This window comes from Lynx canadensis, chromosome A1, assembly GCF_007474595.2.
Source record: "Lynx canadensis isolate LIC74 chromosome A1, mLynCan4.pri.v2, whole genome shotgun sequence".
NCBI lineage: Eukaryota > Metazoa > Chordata > Mammalia > Carnivora > Felidae > Lynx > Lynx canadensis.
This window is the reverse complement of record NC_044303.2, coordinates 16,854,799-16,878,345: the sequence shown is the minus strand read 5'-3', so window position 1 is coordinate 16,878,345 and position 23,547 is coordinate 16,854,799.

Below are 23,547 nucleotides of genomic sequence, written 5' to 3'. Positions count from 1 at the left end.
AGAGTTGCCTTGGTTAACCCAAGCTCCTGGTAACAAGCCAGAAGTTTTATCAATGAATACCGAATTTCATAATGGTTGAGAACCCATCTCTCTCTCAGTAAGTTAACAGCATGTACAAATGAGTCCATAGTAAGCCTCTTTGTCCACATGATTATTTATTTATTTAACTAATAAATACTGGCTACTACTATATCCCAGGCATGATGAATAACGGAAATGAAAAACATAATTTTAATGGCCATATAATTTAGATACGCTCTTATTTACTTAATCATTTTCCCATTTTTTGACATTTAGAGAATTTACATTTATCCTCTGTTAGAAATACAAACATCTTTTCTCTTTCTTTCTGATGACTTCCTAATGGCAGGATCAACGACTGTTTGAGGGAAAGGAAAAAAATGTGCTTAAGTGAAAAGGTAGTCCTGATAAGGGCACAAGGAGTGTGATATGATATGTACAGTATCTAGTGTGAAAGCTAAAAAAAACCCTTCATGTAAGATGAAAACCTTCCAGGTACTCTGCTAGGAATATAGTGGTCCCTAGTCCCTTTGGCCCTAGTGCTGTCCAGTTAGCCTTTGAATTGTCACTCTTCCTGTCCCTGCTTATCTAGTGTATACCTCCAGTCTCAATCCACTCCATCCCTGCTCTTTGCAATTTCATTCCACTACTTACATACTTTTTAACCCATTTCATCAGCATTTTTCTTTCCTTATCCTCCCCCCATCTTATGAACAATGTCAAGTTTCTCCATTTTAAAATAGCCATCCCTCCTCAGACCATATGTTGTCTTACACAGCCTATCATTCTCTCCTTCTCTTCTCAGCTAAGCCCAAATTCTCCTGCTCACAGTCTCCATTTACTATTTCTCAACCACCGTATAATCCACATAAATCTACTACAAATAGCCAATACCCCAGTGAAACTGCAAGGATAAAGGTCACATATGACTTCAGTGATCTCAAATCCAATGAACACTCAATCACTGTCTCTCTGAACCTGTCATATTTGACGGTCAGCTGACCGGCTATATTGTAACACTCTTTGAAATGACAAAATCTTTTCCGATTCTCCTTCTTTTGCTCTGATCATTTCTTCTCAGTCTTTGTATGGGTTCTTCCTTTATTGCCTTCTCCTTAAATTTGACCTTTTCCCAGGTTTTCTCCTTGAACCCATTGACAATGCCCGTACATCACCTAATATGATCTAGATTGGCTTCAGTGAGTAAATATGCACCATAAAGTCATAATGCCCGACTTAATACATGGACATGACTTCTGGGGAGAGGTCTGTAGCTTTAATGTCTCAAAGCCATTTATCAGCAATCATTTAATATCTGCTGAACACTCTTCCATGTACTAGTTCTTATCATTTTGTTCCATTTCCAAAACTCATTTCAGCTCCACTCTGAATTCCAGTTTCAATGTATACTATTCACTTTGCCAGTAGTTCACGTCCTTACTTCTCTTTTACACTTTTTCCAGGAATTCATTTCCTCAGTCTCTTTTGTGTTTTAACTCCTGCTTACCTTCCATGACCCATTTTAGGCACCATCTTCTCCAAGAAATCTGGCTTTGAGTATCTATGACGTCCTATCTCTTTTCTGATAACACATCATGAATTTAATAGTTCCAAAAAGTAAACAGATTCATACTGTGTAACAATGGATCGTTTTTCTTGCCAGCTTCTTTGTTTCTTCCTGCTTTCTTCCTTCCTCTCTCCCTCCCTTTTTTACGCGGCTGGATTCAACTCCCTGACACATGAAATGGTATCATTGCATATAACGCGTATTTATGTAAAATAGTCAAACAAAAACAAATGGTCATTTTGTGTGCTCCTGTACCACTCTGTTGTGGAGCTGCATGGTAACTGCCTACTTACATGCCAGCCTTCCATACTCGCCAGGATCTTACATGAAGCCCGAAGAAGTGCCTTCTTCATCATTAACATTTCAGGGACCAGTGTAGATTATTTAATAAAGAAATCCAGCCTGACTTATTTTTTCTCTTTTCATATAACTTTCAGATGGTGCAAAAACTTTTTGTTATATTCCATGGCATTACTTTCACTATTGTCTGTTTGACAATGATATCAGGGTGTCATGTTTTTTTATTATATTCAAAAGAAATAACTAGCTTGTTTCAGCTCTGACATATAAAGAGCTTAAGAAGTATCTATTCATCATGAGAACAAGAAAAAAAACTGAACAAAATGAAAATGAATGACTTTTCTTGGGCCCGTTAGAGACTTGAATTCACAGGAAAAGCTCTCAGTCTAAAACCTGGAAAGATAAACAAACCCAGAGTCAGAGTTGAATACAGAGAATCACAGCTGAGGTTGACTTGCACAGAGTAGATGTTGCTGAAGTTATAAACTGGTAGGAACACCTACCTAGCAATTTTGATGAACTGTTGAAGATTGACAGTGGACTAAGTTGAAAATGAGAACTCCTGTTGACGGTCTCTGGGGGTACATCAAGGAACCCCCCACATTCCCATGGTAAAGCTCTAAGAATAATGCTCACATGTTTCTGGCAGGGGGAAGAGAAAAGTAACTATTTTAAAATACACACAGTATTTTCCATAACAAAGACGTATTCTTCAAGGGAAAAGACTTTACCAGACTCCTATTTTAGCCTGAAAGAAGGGCAACTGGTCAACTCCTGCATCCTCTCGCCTTCCTATCTCACTTAAGAAGAGAAAGAAAAAGTTGGGGCACTTAGGTGGGTTACTCGGTTGAGTGCCCAACTCTTGGTTTTAGCTCAGTTATGATCTCACAGTTTGTGAGTTCAAGTCCCACGTTAGGCTCTGGGCTGGCAGTGCAGAGCCTGCTTGGGATTCTCTCTCCTTCTCTTTGCCCCTCCCCCAACCATTCTCTCTAAATAAATAAATAAACATTAAAAAAAAGAGAAAGAAACAGTTAACAAACACTTGAAGAGGTCACAGCCCAGGGACACTGAAGCACTAAGAGACTGAGAATTTAATTATTATATTGTATTAGGCTTCCTTCCCCCATATCTTACCACCACATCAACATGACTCCAGTTTAATAACAGTGGGTTACAATGTGAAGAGCGGCAAGAGGCAGACTCTACGTAAGAATGAGTTATTAGGGAAAGCCAAAGACTATGGGCTAACCCAAAACAGGATGGTCAGGGGATACTGATGTCCAGTAGTTACATCAAGATGGTCATTAAATATAGTCCCATCTTGTAGTGGAATTAAGGCTAACGGCCTATTCGTTTCCTATTACCTGATACTTTGTTTCCAGCTTTCAAGAAAAATTGCAAAGCATGCCAAAAGATAAGGTAAAAATGTCTGAAGAGAATGAATGAGAAGACTTAATGCTAGTTTCGAATGTGATACAAATTTTGGAATTAGTAGATAGGGAATGTAGACTCATATGATTAATAGGTTAGGGGTTCTAGTTAAAAGTGGGCAACATGCAAGCATACATGGTTAAAGTAAGCAGGGAGATGGATACTCTAAGAAAGAATCGAATGAAATGCTAGTAATCAAGACACTATAACAGAAATGAAGAATGCTTTTGAGGGGAAAAAAAAAATCAAGCATGCTTTTGATGCTTGCAAAGACCACACAGGGCTGAAGAAAGAATACATGGGTTTGAACATATATAAGTAGATACTTCCTAAAATAAAATGCAAAAACAAACAAACAAAAAAACCCCAACAACCCAGAAAGAATTAAAAAATCAAATCAAAACATTCAAGATTATGGCACAGTTTTATAAGGTGTAACATATGCACAATATGAATAATAGAAGAAGAAAGAAAGGGGCAGAAGGAATATTTGAAGTAATAGTTGAGAATCTTCCAAAATTAATCACAGATATCAAACCATAAATCTAGGAGGCACAGATAGCACAAAGGATGAATATGAAAGCAATTTCTTGTAGGCAAATCACATTCAGATTGCAGAATACTAAAGACAAAAAGAAAATCTTGAAAAAAAAAAAGAGAAAAAATCCCCACTTTATTTACAGAATAGGAAAAAACCCTATGAATTACATCAGACTTCTCATCAGAAACCATGCAAACAGAGAGTGGAGTGAAATATGTAAAGGAGTGAAAGGAAAAAATCCAACAAGCTAGGATTCTATATGCAGTGAAATTATCCCTAAAAAGTTTCTCTGACAAAACCTGAAGGAATTTGTTGTAGTAGAACTTCCCAAAGTTAAAAGGAGCTTTGCAGGAGGAATAAAAGTGAATAAAAATTTAGGTCAAAAACTCATCCCTGTAAAAAGAGAGGAAGAGTGTCAAAAACATGTCAATGAAGAGAAATTAATTCTTTTGTATTTTTTATTCTTAATCTAATAGACAGCTGTTCAAATTTAATAACAGTAAAAATCCATTCGATGATTATAGCTTACAGGTGAGTGAAATGAATGATAGCAATGTTTTGAGGGGTACAAGGATGGAATTGGAAATACTCTTATAAATCAACTGCACTACTTTGAAGTGGTATAGTGTGATCTGAAAGTGGAGGCAGATTATTTGTAAATACATATTATAGACTCTTGGAAATCAGTTAGGTTTTTGAAAAGGAAATACAACTGCTATGCTAAGAAAGAGAAAATAGCATCACATATAATGCTTAATTAAACCAGAGATGGTGGGAAAATGGGAGATGATAAAAAATAATAAAGAAAAATGAACAATCGTTATAAATATGGTAGTATGAATACAACTCTATCAATAAACATATCAATAATTGCCTTAAATGTGAATGGTTTAAATAAACCAATTCAAAGGCAGAAATTGAAGGAGTAGATAAAAACAAGACCAAACTTATGTTGTCTACAAGAACTCCATTTTAAATATAAAAACATAGATAGCTTAAAAGTAAAGGGGTAGATGGAACTAATCAAAAGAAAGCTGGAGTAACTATATTAATTTCACACAAACAGTATCTGAACAAGGAAAATTATCAGGGGTAAAGAAGTACATTACATAGTCATAAAATGGTCAATTCTTCAGGAGACCTAAAATTATTTAACACAGTAAATACCTAACAACACAGCATCAAAATACAGGAGGCAAAAACTGATAGAAATAGAAGGAGAAATAGGCAAACCCACTACTCCAACTATAGTTGGATATTTCAGCATACCTCTTTTAGCGATTGAAAGATCCAACAAGCAGAAATCGGTAAGAATATAGTGGAAATAAATAGTAGCATCAACTAACTGGGTCTAAGTGACATAGAATATCTCATCCAACAACAGTAGAAAACACATCCTTTCAAGGTGACTGGAATATTGGCCATGATAGAACACATTCCCAGCCACACCAGCACACCTTAATGAAGAGAATAAAAGTCATACAAACCGGGGTTTTAGACTATAATGAAACCAAACTCAAAAATAATAACAGAAAAATAGCTGGGAAATCTCCCAAATATTTGGAGATTAAATAGCACACTTCTAAATAACACTTTGATCAATGCAAGAGTCTCAAGAGAAATTTTAAAAATATTTTGAATTGGATAAAAATGAATATATGATAATCAGTTTTGTGGGATGCAGCAAAGCAGAGCTTAGAGGGAAACTTACAGCATTAAATGCATATATTAGAAAAGAAGCATGATCTAAAATCAATCATCTAAGCTTCCACCTAGAAACCAGAGAAAAAGCAAGTTATTTCAAAAACAAAAAGGGGGGGCAGGGTGGCTCAGCCTACTGAGTGTCAGACTTTAGTTCAGGTCATAATCTCACAGTTCATGAGTTCGAGCCCCACGTTGGTCTCTGTGCTGACAGCTCAGAGCCTGGAGCCTGCTTCAGATTCGGTCTCCCTCTCTTTATCCCCCTCCCCCACTCACACTCATCTGTCTGTCCCTGTCTCTCTCAAAAATAGATAAACATTAAAAAAAAAGGCAAAAAAAAACCAGAGCAGAAATCAATGAAATTTAAAGCAGATAACCAATAAAGAAAATAAACAGTAAATAGGTGAAATATTAATAAAATTAATAAACTAGTCAGGCTAATCAAGATAAAAGGGAGAAGACATAAATTACTAAATTTGAAAATGAAAGAAGCATCATCAATTCTGACTCCTTACACATTAAAAGGATAATAATAAAGGAGTATTACGAACAACTCTATGATAGTAAAATTGATACTTTATACAAAATGGACCAATTCCTTGAAAACACAAAACTACAAAAATTTATGCACAGGAGAAATAGATCATCTGCACAGGCTCGTATTTATTAGACACAAATAATCTTACAAAAAAAAAAAAAACCAAAAACCACCAACCCAAAATGGTTTCAATGGTGACTTCTCCCAATAATTTAAAGAAAAAATTATGGAATTCTCTACAATGTTTTCCAGAAAATAGGAGAGGGAATATTTCCTAACTCATTCAGTGAGGCCAACGTTACCCTAATACCAAAACTGGATAACACATTACAAGAAAAGAAAACAAATCAACATATCCCATGAACGTACATGCAAAAAACCTCAACAAAACACTAGTATATAAAATGTATCATACAGACTACATAAACATCAATTATCAACACCTATGAAATACCTTAGTTATCTGTAATGAAAAGATCTGATTAATGTTATTTTAATTCATAAAAAAATTAATATCTTATTCAACAGCTTCAATCATATGTGCCCAGCATTTTGTTCACTATTTACAGCATAGAACTCAAGGCCCTCATGCATAGTTAATATTCCATCAACTACTCTAATTTTACTAACTTCCAGTTGATAACTTGATAAATAGTTGAAATGTTCTAAGATCCAAAGCAAGATAGACAAAAATATAAAGAAAAATGATGTACATATTGAACTGATTCCCCCTACATAACTGAGAATTTGTAATACTGATTATGAGATACATATTTTCAACCTGCATGCATCAAACATATTCATCTCAAAGTCATAACTCAAAATAATTAATCCACATCCCTCTTTATGCTCAGTCTATGAAATTGTTTTGGGTGTTCCCAAAGTAGAGTAGGTGCTGTCATGATGCAGTTCATTTGTGAAAATGGCCCGCAGTTTAACAATGGTGAAATAGGACTGGTCACAGAAGCGCAATAGTATATTAACAAACAGTGACACGCTTTTCTGATTGCTGACTCTCAGTTGCCCTCTGCTTGACTCAAACTCCTTGGTGCAGCTACGCTCATAACTCACATTTTTTCTTCCTTCTTTAATTGCTCAAAGTTGTATCTGAAGCTCTGATACAAAGAAGCATCACGATGACAGTGTCAACCCTGCATAATTTAAAGGATCAAGTTATCAGGTTTTGTTTTGTTTTGTTTTGTTTCCTAGCTACCTGGTCTGTTAACTCACCTGAATGTCAGAGAAGCAAAGCAACACTTGCTTTTAGGACACTTATATTTTAGATGATATGTTTCTCTTCATCAGCACAGCCAATTCATAGAGGCTACCAAAGGCGTGCCTTTACCTAATTGCATTAAGATGGCTTTGACATAAGAGACTCTTAAAAACTGAGAACAAACCGAGGGTTGATGGGGGGTGGGAGGGAGGGAAGGGTAGGTGATGGGCATCGAAGAGGGCATCTTTTGGGATGAGCACTGGGTGTTGTATGGAAGCCAATTTGACAGTAAATTTCATATATTAAAAAAAAAAGATGGCTTTGAACTAAAAAATACATTTCTGAAAAATTAAACTTAATAGTCATGTATGGTTTTTATTAGATATCTTTTATTGCCTTATATAACTTTATGTCCTCAAAGTGTACTTTCTTTTGTCAATGAAATATTAAAATGTATTTTGCTAGTAAATGATGAGATACATTTGAACATACTCAAGTAGATTATGGAAAAAATACCATGGTGGAAAGAATAAACACCATGTCTATTTCAGACTAAATTTATTTGAATTTGATAAAAAAAAAAACCTTAAAAGAAAGAATAGAAATCACAATGACTCTTTCAAATCAAATTTGTTTGAATTTAAGCATGATAAACAGGCTAAGCCAACCATTTTCACAAGCATTACCATTACCATTACTATTTTTTTCTGTTTCTCAGTTCTGGGCCAAAGTCTGTAGATGTACTAAGTGTCTTGGGAGGCCGTCTTTCTATTTGGGCAGAGAATGGCTGGGACTGTCTATAGAGATGATGTCTTCATTGGGCTCTGTATAATCAAGATTAAGTTTTTCTTTCAGAATCAGAGAAGCTCACACATTTTCAGGAGGCATCTTAGAACTGTCCACTGGCCAGTAGGGATAACAATCTTGCTGACATTCTTTAAAGAAATTTCAATCCTTAAGTCTAGAATTCTTGGTTGTTTCTGCATAGGGATGTTATCCTCCCCTTATGCTCACATTTAATCCTTTTGAAAATTTTTCCTATGTAGCTGAATTTAATATACAATTTCAGAGGAATTCATGTGTATTTATCACATCATCTTTCTAGTAACTTAGTTAATATTTGCTCAAGTTCTCTTTAACCTTTAAAAATTAAAAAAAAATTAATGTTTAGTTTTGACAGAGAGAGAGAGAGAGAGAGAGAGAGAGATGGAGTGAGAACAGGAGAGGGGCAGAGAGAGGGAGACAATGAATCCAAAGCAGGCTCCAGGTTCTGAGCTGTCAGCACAGAGCCCAACGCGGGGCTTGAACCCATGAACCATAAGATCATGACGTGAGCCGAAGTTGGACGTTTAACTGACTGAGTCACCCAGGCACTGCTGTTAAAAATTTTTTTTAAGTTTATTTATTTTTTTTTTGAGACATGGGGAGAGAGAACACTTAAGTGAGAGAGGGGCAGAGAGAGAAGGAGAAAGAGAATCCCAAGCAGGCTCTGTGGTCTCAGCATCAGAGCCTGATGCGGAGCTGGAACCCACGTACCGCGGGATCATTACCTGAGCTGAAATCAAGTCAGAAGCTTAACCAACTGAGCTACCCAGGTGCCCCAAGCCTTTCTTAACCTTTAATGAAATGCCTAGGAAATAGTCTCAGAAAGGAAAAGGTATTTAACGTTTTAGACTAGCTGTATATTGTTTTCCTCACAGAAGGTGGCTGAACAGACATTATGATAACCATAACCTGGCTATTATTAACTCCTTCAGGGCAGGTTTTGAATTTCATTCACCATTATATTCCCAGAGCCTAGTACAGTGCATGTCATTTGTAGTGCTTATTAAGTGTGTTTAATTAATTGGTCCTCCTATCAAGGTATCAAGAAGAAAATAGCAATAAATGATGGCAATATGTGTCCTACTTGGAGAGAAAACTCAGCATGCGTAGAGGTGAACATTGGTCTGATTTGCCTTTCAGACCAAACAAAAAATTCAGAAATTTCAGTTCCAGATTCACATATTATACCAAAATGAATATGCGCAGTTGGCAATTTTATTTGTGAAAGAATTAACAAAATAATCAAACACAACGTTAGTCTGTATGTAATGCAGATGATGCCACATGCATGTTTTCATCTGTGAGTGAACAGCTGCTCAAGCTGTAATAATGCCAGATTTATATATGGTCCTTCATTCTTTCAAGGTAATTTGTAGCTCAGTTGTGAATCAGTGAACACAATATATGTCCTGTCATTTTACAGAGGCAGTAATATGCACTATTAATAGAAAAGAGGGGTAACCCAAAGACCAAGTTCATATATACGGCTATATAAAATCAGATATAAATTAATCCAGGGGTGGGGGGAACTACTCATTTTGCAGGTATGTTAATGCATTCAAGCCATCAGGGACATACAGGGAACAGAATGCTATTTCTGGATAACACATCTGCCTTCTGCCCTTCTTGAAATGTGTGTTTATGTATACGTACCACTCTTCAGAATTAACACTTACATTTTATGATTTTGCGGTGTATGTTTCCTATGAAAGAGATGAGAACACTGTTTCTGTGGAGGGGATGCTACCATTGTTCAGCTCTCTCCCATTATTCAAAAGCAACCCCTATGTGAATGTGGTGCCCTTGGAACCATTCATATGGATACATATTGATTCATAATGACATAGGTTTTTCATTGTAGCTATTCCCCTGCAGCTACAAGATGTAGAGACAGCTTGATCGCATTGCTGTTTTTAAGTAGGCTCCACGCCCAATGCCACGACTTGGGGCTAAAATTCACTACACTGAGATCAAGGGTTCAGATGATCTAGTGACCAGCCAGCCAAGTGCCTCTCGTTTGTTTTCTTATTTCAAGAACTGCTGTGATGAATGATTCCATAAATGTCTTCTGTTATACGTGGGCACCCCATTTTCAAAAATATTTAACATTGACACATTGTTCCATAGTGGTTGTACCTGATTACCTTCCACGTGCAGTGTGTTAGATTGCCTTTTCTCCCTAACTTCGCAAAACTGTAGACTTACGAGAGTTTTAAAACGATGCCTTTTTGCATGCCTATCTAATTATTATGCTATGGTTTTTTACTGCTTTTTAGATTTTTATTTCTTCAATTACTAGGGATGCAAATATCTTTTCACGTATGTATTAGCCATTGAGTTTCCTTTTTTTCTGAATTGCTTTTTCAAATCCTTTTGACTATTTTTCTATTACATCATTTTTTCTTGATTCTTAATTGATTCTTATCTGTACTGCAAACTGCAGATACCTTTTCCTAGAATGTGATTTGTCTTTTTGCTTGGTCTGTGCCTTTATATTTTTGGCAAAAGAAGTGTATATATTTTGATACCACCAAAATTGCCCGTTTTTCTTTTGTGACTTGTATTTTTGGGTGCTTGTCAAAGGAATCTTTCTTTCCTCCAAGATTGTAAATATATCCTTTATTTTATTCCAACAATTTAAAGTTTATTTTCACATTTAGATCTTTTATCCAGTATGATTTTCTTATTTTTGGTGTGTAATAATGTTCTACTTAATATTTTTAAAGGAAAGCCAGTCACCTTAACAACATGCATTAGATGGCCCATCCTCTGTAATGATTAATACATCAAGTCCTTTATATGCTGGAAACTGTTTCTGGGTTCTCCTTTCCATTTTTGAAAAAATTTTTTCAATGTTCATTTATTTTTGAGAGAGAGAGAAGGGGGAAGGGCAGAGAGAGGGAGAGAGAGAGAGGGAGAGAGAGAGAGAGAGAGAGAGAGAGAGAGAGAGAGAGAGAGAGGAGATACAGAATCTGAAGCAGGCTCCAGGCTCTGAGCTGTCAGCACAGAGACCAACGCAGGGCTCGAACCCATGAACTGTGAGATCATGACCTGAGCTGAAGGTGGCCGCTTAATGGTCTGAGCCACCCAGGTGCCCCATAATCCTTTCCATTTTTAATTAAAACAACACTGATGAAATACTATATTATTTAACTACATACTAACATGCTGGTGGGCAAGTCTATGCTTTTTTTACTTCAAATAGACCTTTATGCCTTTCCTCTTCTTTAGAAATAGTTTCCCCACTTTCATGATATATCCTGAAAATGTTTATTTGAGTATATAGATTATTTTAGTGAGAAGCAACATTTAAAAAATATTACTGCATCTTCCTGTACACAAATTCATCTGTGTACTGGGATGGAATTCAGTGGTGAAGGAAAAATGATAAAGTCACTATCCTGAAGAAATCTGTACTCTAAAGGGATGACATTGTCACCAAACACATAAACAAGTAAATATATATAACATCAGATGACAAACAGTGTTACGGAGAAATGCAAAGCAGAATAAGGGGGATAAAGTATGCCAGGGCAGAAGAAAGCACTATTTATGTAAGAAGGTAATGATAATGGGACATTTGAACAGGAACCCAAGAAATCAGGAGTGTTTTGGGTAAAGACATTCCAAATGGTGGGAACCATGAGTTCCAGGACTCTAAAGGGTAGGTTCATCTTGCAAGTTCAAAAAAAAGCAAAAGGAGTGGGTCAGAGTGAATGAAGGGTAGCATAAGACAGTGTGAGTCAGATCTGGGACCTTGTGGAATTCTATTATGTACTCTGGATTTATTAGAAATGAGAAAGAAGACACTGGTGACTTTTGAATGGATCTAGCTCATGTTGTAAAAGGATCTCTCTCGCTGCTGGAGATGAGAATATATTGCAGAAAGAAAGAAATCAGCTATAAAACTAGTCCAACCATCCAGGCAAGAAAAAGATGGCCTCATTTTATGTCCTTAAATAATGTTTTGTTTTTTTTTTTAATTCCAAAGTAGTCTCCCACAGCTTATGTTAGTGTGCTTATAATCAAGATATTGGTTTACTGTATATTTTCCATTTATTATTGCTGTTTTCAGGAAATGCCCTTAAATTTTGAATAAAATGTTAACCTGTAACCTGTAAGACTACCTCCTTTATTAGTTCTATTAGATTATAAAACTTTTCTTTCTTTTCTTCTTTTTTTTTTTTTTTTCAGGGAGAACTTTATTGCTATTGGTCATCATGATAACAATGACTTAGTGGCTGAAGTATTTCCTTTATTTTATTTTACTTTTTATTTTATAATGGTAGCAGTAATTTTTTGTTTTTGCTTTTTGTGGTGTTGTATTTTGTCTTTGCTTTACTTAAATCCTCTCTTGACCTTGACTTAAATGTTACAATTTTAAGTTTCACTGATAATCAGTTCATTACAAATGCAGCTGGTTGAAAATATTTTAAAATATCCTTCACTAGATTGAGAAGGTTTTCTAGTCCTAATTTAATAAGAGTTAGTATCGTGGGCAAATGCAGAATTTCTTCCAATACTATTTGTGCACCTTTTCATGTGGTCATGTCATTTTCTCTTAGTTCAGGCTGCCATAACAAATACATCATAGCCTGGGTGGCTTAAACAACAAACGTTTGTTTCTTACACTTCTGGAGTCTGGGAAGTCCACGGTCAAAGTGTAGGCAGAACTGATGTCTGGTGAGAGTTTACTTCCTGGTTTGCAGATCGGTCATCCTCTCTTTGTAGCCTTCCATGGAGAAGACCAGAGGTGAGAAGGCAAGTCTGGTGTCTTTATAGACACCAATTCCATGTGCAGGTGCTCTAGCCTCATGACCTAATTACCTTCCAAAAGCTCCACCTAACACCCCACATTGTACGTGAGAACTTCAACATATATATTTTAGGGAAACACAAACATTCAGTCTGTAACACTCTTTTCACTTGTTTTTATAGTGAATTACATTTATTTCTTTTCTTTTTATAATGAGCTATCTTTATATTTCTAGGACAAATCTACTTGGTTATGATGCATATTTCTAATACACTATTGTGTTTTAGTTTCTAGAATTTAGCTAATTTATTTATGTTTTTGTTTATAAGTTAGATGTGATTATGGTTTTCTTTTCTTATATTGTCCTTATTAAATTTTCGTATCAAATTAATACTTCCTAATGCTTTTTAAAAGAAGCATCCATGCTTCATGTTTTATGAAATGAATTAGGTTGATTCCTTATTTTTTGAAATACTTGAAAGCAGTTTGTGAAGAATAGAAATTGTTTCTTCAAGCCCTGACAATATTTACCTCTGAAATTGTATGAACTAAAGGAAAAACTGATAATTTCTACTTACTAAAATTAAGAATTTATGTTATTCAAAAGACACAATGAAGTAAGGTGAAATAGCAAGCCAGAGACTGAGAGGAGATATAGGAAACATATACAACTGATGAGGATCAATATCTAGAAAGTCCATGAAATGCCTCTTCAAACTTACTATAAAAAGAAAGGGTAGGGGCGCCTGGGTGGCTCAGTTGGTTAAGTGTCCGACTTTGCTCACGTCATGATCTCACGGTTCGTGGGTTCAAGCCCCTCATTGGACTCTGTGCTTGACAGCTCAGAGACTGGAGCCTGCTTCGGATCTGTGTCTCCCTCTTTCTCTGCCCCCCCCCATCAAAAAATAAACATTAAAAAAATTTTTAAAAAGACAGTGTAATACAAGAGTATGCATTTTACTTAAGAGGTAATCCAAATAACCATTAAACATATGGACAGTCGCTCACCTTTACTAATAAACAAGAAAATGCAAAAACACAACGACACCGTTATTCTTATCAAGTTGAAAAAAATTTAAAGTCTAGTAATACTAAAGTTTGGGAAGACACAAGACTCCCAAATACTTTTTAGTATTATAAATTACCACAACAACTTTGGCAAACAAGTTGGAATTGTGCATTCCAGTACTAGGTATTAAATTGTGCATATGTGCACCAGGAATGATATATAAGAATGTTCACATTTATTTTTATTTTATTTTATTTTATTTTATTTTATTTTATTTTATTTTATTTATTTTATTTTATTTTATTTTATTTTATTTTATTTTTTAATTTTTTAATGTTTATGTATTTTTGAGAGAGAGAGAGAGAGACAGAGCGCAAGTGGGAAGGGGCACAGAGAGAGGGAGACACAGAATCCAAAGCAGACTCCAGGCTTTGAGCTGTCAGCACAGAGCCCGACGTGGGGCTCGAACCCACAAACTGTGAGATCATGACCTGAGCCAAAGTCGGACGCTCAACCAACTGAGCCACTCAGGTGCCCCAAGAATGTTCACATTTAAAAAGTAACATTGTTCTAAGCAGCCCCTAAACTGGAAGCAGACCATAAAAAGCAGAATTCATAAATAAATATTGGCATATTTTTAGAATACTGTCCAGCAAGGAAAATAAGTGAACACAACAAAATGGCTGAATCTTAAACATGCCATGTTGGAAGAAAGAAGCCAAATACAAAAAAATACATACAATATATCCATTTAAATAAAGCTCAAAAATGGTCTTCACTACTGTGTTGTGTCATTTATTATTGTGTAACAAACTACCCTAAAACTTCTGGCATAAAATAAAAATTGTTTTATTATGCTTACTGATTCTGTGAGATTAGGAATATGGTTTCTCTCTTAAATTAAATCTGGGGTCTTGGCTGGGAAGACTTGCACGACTGGAGTGTCTCAATTAGCTGGGAGCCAGATGCACCCAGAATGTTCTTCCCACCATGTCTCCACCCAGGGAGATGACCACTGCTCAGAGGGGCTGCACATGATTCCTCTTCCTGATTGGGGTTCTCACAGTATGAAGATTGGGTTGCCAAAAGGGTATGTCTGAAGAGTGAGCGATTGAAGAGACTCAGGTGAAGGCCTCTTCTGCCCTAGTTCATTGGGCAAAGTGAATCCTGCCCAGGTTTGAGGAGAAGGAATATAGAGAACACGCTAACTATGGGAATGTCAAAGAATTTGCAACAATAGTTTAAAATGACGGCAGTGGTTCGGAAGAACACAATTAAGTAGCTGGTGTATATCTGGTAGCTTCTATATTCCATGTCTTTTTTTTGTTCTCATCTTTTTCTTCATTCTGGCATTCTGTCAGATTAATAAAGTCTCTTTGTTCCATTTGCTTTCCAAACCTTGGCTGGTTTGGCGTCTGAAGTTACAGCTTGTTTTGTTATTAGGTGTTAATTAAAAAAAAAAAAAGTTTATTTAAGTAATCTCTACCCACTACATAGGGCTCGAACTCACAGCCCTGAAATCAAGAGTCGCATACTCTTCCGACCGAGCCAGCCAGGTGCCCTAATTAAGTATTAATTTCAATTTTTTAAAAGTTCACTTATTTTGAGAGAGAACAAGAGAGAGCATGAATGGGGAAGGGGAAGAGAGTGAGGAAGGGAGACAATCTCAAATAGGCTCTGCGTTGTTGATGCAGAGCCCAATGTGGGGCTCAATCCCATGAACTGTTAGATCATAAGAGTCTGAGGCTTGACTGACAGAGCCGCCCAGGCACCCCAAGTATTCATTTTAAAAAAAGGCTTTATAAAACTTTTAAATATAAAGTATTAGTTTTTATCAAAAACTTTATATACAGCTTGCTTTGCTCTTAAATATTAATTTAAATAAACTTTAAATATATACTTTCAGTGTTTATATTTTCCTCTCCAGAAGATAAGTAACTTATTATGTTTTAACTACCCTTTTATGCTCTTACTTCTCAAATTCCACATTATTGTCTTACAGAAATTTAGTTCCAAGTCTAAAAAGAATAAAATTAGTAGTTGTTGTATCTACAGGCTATCGTTCACCAGATTTGCAAAGATATATCTTACATCTTTTCTTGGTGTTTTTTTTTTTTTTTTTTTTTTTTTGTCATTCGTGTCTACTCAGTTCCTTTTTCTTTAATTCATAATGAATGTGGAGTATATTCTTTAATTATTCTTTCAGTCATGGTAGGGCCATATTGATTGAAAATTCCCTATGGACTTTTTTTCTCTTTAAATTAATTCAAGTTTTAAAAATTAAATATATTTGAAGAGGAAGCATCATATCACCTCATCCTTCCTTGCCATAAATGGATAACTTCCTGATATACTGGAAGTAAAGTTATTATTAAATTTTAACTTGATTCTATTGGTGAAATACTGAAATCTTTCTGTTTAAAATGGATTAGCAATGTTTAAACCCGTAAATAACATTGAAAACAACCCACAAAGCATAGAAGTACATATGATATAACACTATTTACATAAGGAAAGTAATATATATTTGAATGAATATAATGGAAAAGTTATAAACAAAACTAGTAATAATGTTTTTCTCCATGGACAGAAGATGGGTAGGGGCACAAGGGTAAATTAGGATTCTTTCATTGAAGTTTCAATTTATTAACAATATATATGTAATGTCTCTTCTGGCATTAAATTAAATTTAGGAGAAATAAACTATCATCAAATTAAGACTGTCTATTGACCTAATGAGTAAGGAATGAAAAAGGACCGGACGCTTAGTGACTTTTTCCCTATGTGATCCAATGCTATGTAAAGCTGTCTATGTACCACCTAGAATTATCTTGTAGTCAGTGATGTGCATCCCATATTTCAGAAAATACTGTAGTGAGAAAAATAAATTTGAATGAACTCCATTTTGCTCAAATAGTCGATGTCTCTCTCTTATTGGCTCACTTACAAGAAATATTCTTCATTTTCGGCATTTATATCATTGAGAATAAAATTATTCTGTAGATAGAAATGCATTAAGAACATTTAGGGAGCCCTTGGCAAGACTGATGCATGAGAAGCGCTATGAATCTTTCCTAAACTTTTTCATGACAACTTTTCCCATTTTCTCCTAGAACTTCTGAAGTGTATGATAAATGCTGAGCATATTCTCAAGCGTTTTGGGGTTGAATTCATGTCTGAAGATGATTGAACTGGCTACAATCTAAAGACTAGTAATGAAACATCCTAATCATCTTCATGAGATGAAATGTTCTCTTTTCTTTTTTATTAAACGGACACAGCCATTCAATAGAAATTGATTAAAAGCATTGGCAGAATATTCCAGCTTGCTTTCTTTTAAAAATAAATCTACTTAACTCATTCTTACATTGCCCTTAATTACTCATATCTACTCCAGCAACTCTCATTTAAAATATTCAATTTGCCTTCTCTTTCAAATTGACTTTCAGAGAGATTTTGCTACTGATGAACACATTGTATGGCGAGATGTGGTCTGAAATGAGTCTCCTGACATTTGCTTTAATTAGACAAATAAATGCTAAAAGCTATGACATGAAAAGCAGCATTTGGGTGAGATTCATAAATCCGAAGGAAGCCACTTTGCACAAAATATTCCATACATCTAGTTTGTTGACATCTAGTCTTATATCTCAATTTTATATTTTCTTGCATTCATAGTTAACTGTTGACAAACTCAAAGAACATTAGAATCTCAGAGATCATCCATTCTTGCCCTCTCATTTACAGAGACTCATAATATTGAAATCACTTACTCAAAATTACAGTGAATCCATGGCAAAATTGAGCAAACTTTCACTATTTCCCATTACATTAAACACCTGGGACACCAGCCATTCCCTGGCAGGGAACAGACGTTCAAGGAATGCTTCCAAATTCAGTGTTCTCTAAGTTCTTTCCAACCTTTTTCATATCATAGCACACAAAGAAAATGATAATATTTTTACCATCCCCTGCAATATGCAACAAGGATGAACCTTGAGAACATTATTATAAATGAAATAAGCCAGTCACAGAAAGGCAAATACTGCCTAATCCCACTTATATATCGAAAACAGTCAAATTCATAGACTCAAAGAGTGGAATTGGTGGTTTCCAGGGGCTGGAGGAAGGACATGGGAAATTATTAATCAGAGGGCATCAAGTGTTAGTTAAACAATACAAATATGTTGTAGAGATATGCTGTTCAACATTGTACTTATATTCAATACTGTAGTGTATACTTGAACATTTGTTAAGAGAGCAGATCTCATGTTAAATTTTCTTAGCACAATAAAAACAAACAAGAAATACAGAGTTAAGAATTTCTGAAACAAACAGAACTTTATAACACAAAAAGTAAGCCTTAATGTATATAAATTTTTAAAAATTTAGAAATTTATTCTATTATTATTTCTATGTATATATATACACACACATATATATGTATATATGTGTGTGTATGTAGATACACTCTAATTATTAATTCTATTGTGATTGTAAGCAAATTACCAGAAAGTTAGGAACTTAATGTAAATTTAATAATGCTCAGTTCAATAGGCTGGAAGTCTGACCCAGGTCTCAGTGGGCTAAAATCAAGGTACAGACTCCAGGGGAGCATTTATTTTCTCACTCAGTTGGGTTGTTGATTGAATTCGATTCTTTTTGGTTGTAGGACTGTGGTTCCTGTTTCCTTGCTAGATGTCAGCTGAGGGCAATTGCCCAGGTGCTAGAGGCTTCCCACATTCCTTGGCTCATGGTCCCCTTCTCCCATCTCAAGCCAGTAACTGTGATCTGTGTCACTCTTATACTTCAAATCTCTCTTTTTCTGTCCCATCTCTAACTTTCGTTAGGGGGGCCTTTCTTTTATTTTAAGGCCTTTTATAAGCAGATAGGTCCTAGCCAGATAATCCAAAATAATCTCTTCATCTGAGGGTCCGCAGCCTTAATCTTATCTGCCCAGTGCCATAATATGTTGACAGATTCTGGAGACCATGGCACATTTGGAGGCAATGTTTTGTAGTTACGCTTATTTTTAAACTATGCTTATGCCAAGGATTTTCCCAAGATTAACTAGATCATCATCTGTTGGAGTGACATCCAGATCTTGTAATTTTTTAAATGACCCAGAAAATTCTAACATGCATACAGTGTTGAGAATCTATTCAGGAAGCCATCAGTAGTGTCATTGTCATGGATGCTAACAGTGGAACCAATCAGTCATTTTCTACTTGCAAAGTTGCCGGCATAGTGTCCATGTACACAGTCAACATTCAAAGTCATAAATTAATATTTTTGATTACTAAATGTGAGGATCTCTTTGGTGAAAAGCCAGCAAGAGGAACTATCTTTGTAATTCTTATCCTATAAATTTTATTTGTTTCTGAAAGGATAAAGCAGGTCCTATGCATATTACATTCATAAAACGGCAATGTCTTCTAAAAACCTGTATGCATAGGAGCTAAAAGTTCTTACAATCACTGACTCATTAGACTTCAGCCATTCTATTGGGAGACATCTGGCTCATTTCTTTCATTTCTTGTGTACAAATGTAATGGAGATTCTGAAATACTCATCTGGGCTGGAGCATAGAGACTCATAGATCTGGCTGTTTTGAAAAACTCTTTTACTTTAGTGGTGCTCCAGAGACTGAGATTTGAAGCCATCATTTTCTCTCTCTCTCTGTCTCTCTCTCTCTCTCAGGTTCTCTTACAGGTGAAAGGAGCTATTTTTCCCTGGTATAACACATTGCTTCTGGATACAATTCAGATTGAATCAAAAAGTGCAACTAAATGCAGTTATATCTTACGTCTAAATGGCACTCTCTCCCTTTTCTTGGTTGCATATAAAGCAAAATGAATAATAATGTTGCTGGAATTTTCAGGGTGAGAAGGAAAGAAATGAGCTTTTCTTTATATCCTAATTTTTGCTACTCTTCTTAGCCTTCAATGACGTTAGCTTTGATTTAAAAAAAATTTTTGTAAATGTCTACATTCTATTAGGGTATTAAGTCTCTTTGCTATGAGATTGTTTAAAGAACCAATATCTCCTCTAAATAAATATTCTAAATATTATTAATGAAAGGTAACTGACATTGGTTTAGCATCTACTATTCACCGTATGCATATATTATCTCAGTTAATTCTCATAACAATCCTCCAACATAGTTGTTATTATTGTACATCTTATTCATTGTCAGATCCTACCCCCTTCATTTTTCAAAATAAAAAATATGACTGCTTCTCATCATGATCACACTACTCCAGGCTATTCTCATCTATCTCTTATACCATTAAATAAAATCCCTAATGTTTTCCTTGTCTCCCTTCTTATAGCCCTATAGTAAATTCTCTACAGAGCAGTAAGAGGAAGCTTTAAAATATTAAAGTTAATTATGTTATTCTCTAGCTCAAAATATTTTAATGAGTTCCCGTCCTTCTAATATAAAATCTAAGGTCTATACCTTGGTGTGGTCGGCATCTTGGATGAGATCCTACTTAGTTGTACATTTGCAACAAACAGGAATACTAATGACTTACTTTCCTTGAATGTTTATAATGTTTGGGTATTGTTAACATCAATGGCGTGCTGAAGCTGGCTCATTCCGTCTCCCAAGAACCAACTGGCACATGTCTCCACCTTTAGGTTCAGTGATGCCACATTGGCAACTTGAAATTGGCCAAAGCAGGAGAATTTACACTACAGAAAGTGGAAAATTCTACAATTGGGGGAGTTCCCCCCAAATGTCAGTTACTAAAATATTACTAGCGTCTCCTAGTTCTAAACATTTTGCATGTGTTATTTCATGTAGTCCCTACTGCAAACCTGCTATTGTTGTCACATGTTGAAAAGAAAGTGAGACACAGAGAAGTTAAGAAAGCCAACCAGAGTCACACAGTTATTAAGTAGCAGAGCCAGCATTTCAACCCACACACTTTGGCTTTTGAGCTTCTACTACATTTCACTATATTTGTAAGTTACAGTAAAATTAGAGCTAATAGAAATTTTGTTTTCTATTTGCCCTCAGTATATTGCCTGATGTTATTCACACTGAGTAATGGAGCAGTCCCTAGCCATCCAGATTGGCTTGGGTGCCTCAATTTGATTGGCTTGGGCCCCACTCCGAAACTGAGGGCGCCAGCAAAATAGGCTAGCCCTCTGCAACCAAGCCTTAGTGATATCCATTTGTAACTGTGCCCGGGTAGAAATGTCTGAAACGCTCATTGTCCTGATTAAGGTGGAATTCAGGGCCCGTAAAAACATTCAAACACAGACTTCATTACCCTTATTTGGAATATTAGTGGAAAATGTTCCTGGATCCATTTACAGGAATGCCAATGCAAATAAACTTCCAAGCATAATTCACAAAAACCACTTTTGGCAGCAAATACTCAGGGTTTGATTCTCCTTATTGAAAAGGATACAGCCTAAATCTGAGCAGATGTAGGAGATTCTGAAATCTTTTACTCAAGTTAGAGAGTCATGGTTTATCTCACACCTGTTTCTGGAAAGAGTGGAAATCATCACACAGAGAGATATAAGGGGATCTTGGGTCCTACTTCATAATTTTCTAAAGAAAATTAATTCAAAAAGCATTTGTTAAATAAAACAGTGAATGAATAAATTTAAAGTCCATACGAATTTAGAGTGATATGTTTCCCAAAGATAGTATGTTTCAATTCTTCACTGTAATTTGGAAATGATATCAAAGTCAAGATCCCAAGGATGTTTTGATCAAGTCCAGTTAATCTATAATGCTTCTTCATGCATGATATTTAATCAATTAATATCATTGGTGAAATAGATATATGTTAGAAGAAGTTTTAAGTAAATTCTCATCAAGATTATGACAAGTAATCCATTTTTTCTAAAATTTTTTTTTTTTTTTCAACGTTTATTTATTTTTGGGACAGAGAGAGACAGAGCATGAACGGGGGAGGGGCAGAGAGAGAGGGAGACACAGAATCGGAAACAGGCTCCAGGCTCCGAGCCATCAGCCCAGAGCCCGACGCGGGGCTCGAACTCACGGACCGCGAGATCGTGACCTGGCTGAAGTCGGACGCTTAACCGACTGCGCCACCCAGGCGCCCCCATTTTTTCTATCAATATAAATTTGCTAAAGCTGGAGCTAAGTGTTAATTGTACTTACATAATTTTCAATTCAAACGTTGATAATATTATGGCATTCATGATAGAAAGATGTCCTCAGTAACTTTCAGAATCCGTTCATTGGTTTCTTCGTCCAAAATAAAGGGCTACATATAGAAAAAGCCTAGTGGAAGCATTGGAAGTCTCCACCAACTTTTCTAAGACCTTTTGTGATGGTTAATTTTATATGTCAGCTTGGCTTGGCTACAGGTTTCCTGTTGTTTGGTCAAATACCAATCTACATGTTTGCTTCGAAGCTATTTTTTTAGACATGAGTAACTCTTAAATCAGTAGATGCTGACTTTCCATAATGTAGGTGGGCCTTATCCAATAACTGAAGGCCTTGAGAGAAAGGCTGAGTATTCCCAAAGAGGAAGGAATTCTGCCTTCCACACTGCCTTGGACTCAAGACTGCATCAACTCTGGCCAGAATTTCCAGCCTGCCAGCCTCCTCTATAAATTTTGGATTTACCAGGCTCCACAATCATGTGAGCCACTTCCCTAAAAGAAATCTCTATCTCTAAGTACACACATCCTATTGGTTCTGTTTCTCTGGAGAACCCTAATATGCCGCCCACCTCTTACAAAATAGAAATGAAAAGCAATCTTGCATTATTGCTTCCTTTAATCTTACTCATTATGATTCTAGAAGTTTGGTCAATCACACTTTTAGCCCCCCTGACTACAGGTGTGGGCCGGTAACGTAGGTGTGCAATCAGGCTCTCCTGGGGAATCTGAATCTTGAGCTGCAGGCCTGAAACAGTGGAAAGAGCCATTTTCCAATAACAGCTGCTTAAAGAGGCTGTGCATCTTCCAGCTGGGATTCTGGGAACTGCTTTCTGCCCTGCTCTTCCTGAGCCTTGCTTTTTAACTTTTCTTTTCTTTTCTTTTCTTTTCTTTTCTTTTCTTTTCTTTTCTTTTCTTTTCTTTTCTTTTCTTTTCTTTCTTTCTTTCTTTCTTTCTTTCTTTCTTTCTTTCTTTCTTGTTCTGTAAGATTTTCTGTATTTCATATGAAATGAAATTGTTTTACTTTTATTTCTATTTGAGTTAGCCGGAAGTCAGTTTCTATAGATTGTAAAGAAAAGGCCTTAATTTATATGAAAATTGATATGAAGATGTTTGAAAGCAAGACCATCAGGATCAGACTGCCCTGTGTTTTCATCTCACTCACTGGCAATAGGGCTTGATGCAAGGCATTGTTCTTGTACACCTGCATTACCAAATTATCGCAAATTTAATGGCTTAAAACGATACCCGTTTATTATCTCCGGAGCCCTCTTCTTAAGATCTCACCAGGGTGAAGTCAAGGTGCCTTCCAGGGCTGTGATTTCCAGCTGAAGCTTTAGGCCCCTTTCCAAGTTGGCTAGTATGGGTAGAATTCACTTTCTGGAGATTGTATGATGGAGGTCCCTGTTTGCCAACAAGGATTCCTGTTGTCTGCTAACCAGGGTCCCTGTCCCAGCTGCCAACCATGGCCTGCTCTCATTTCCTAAAGGT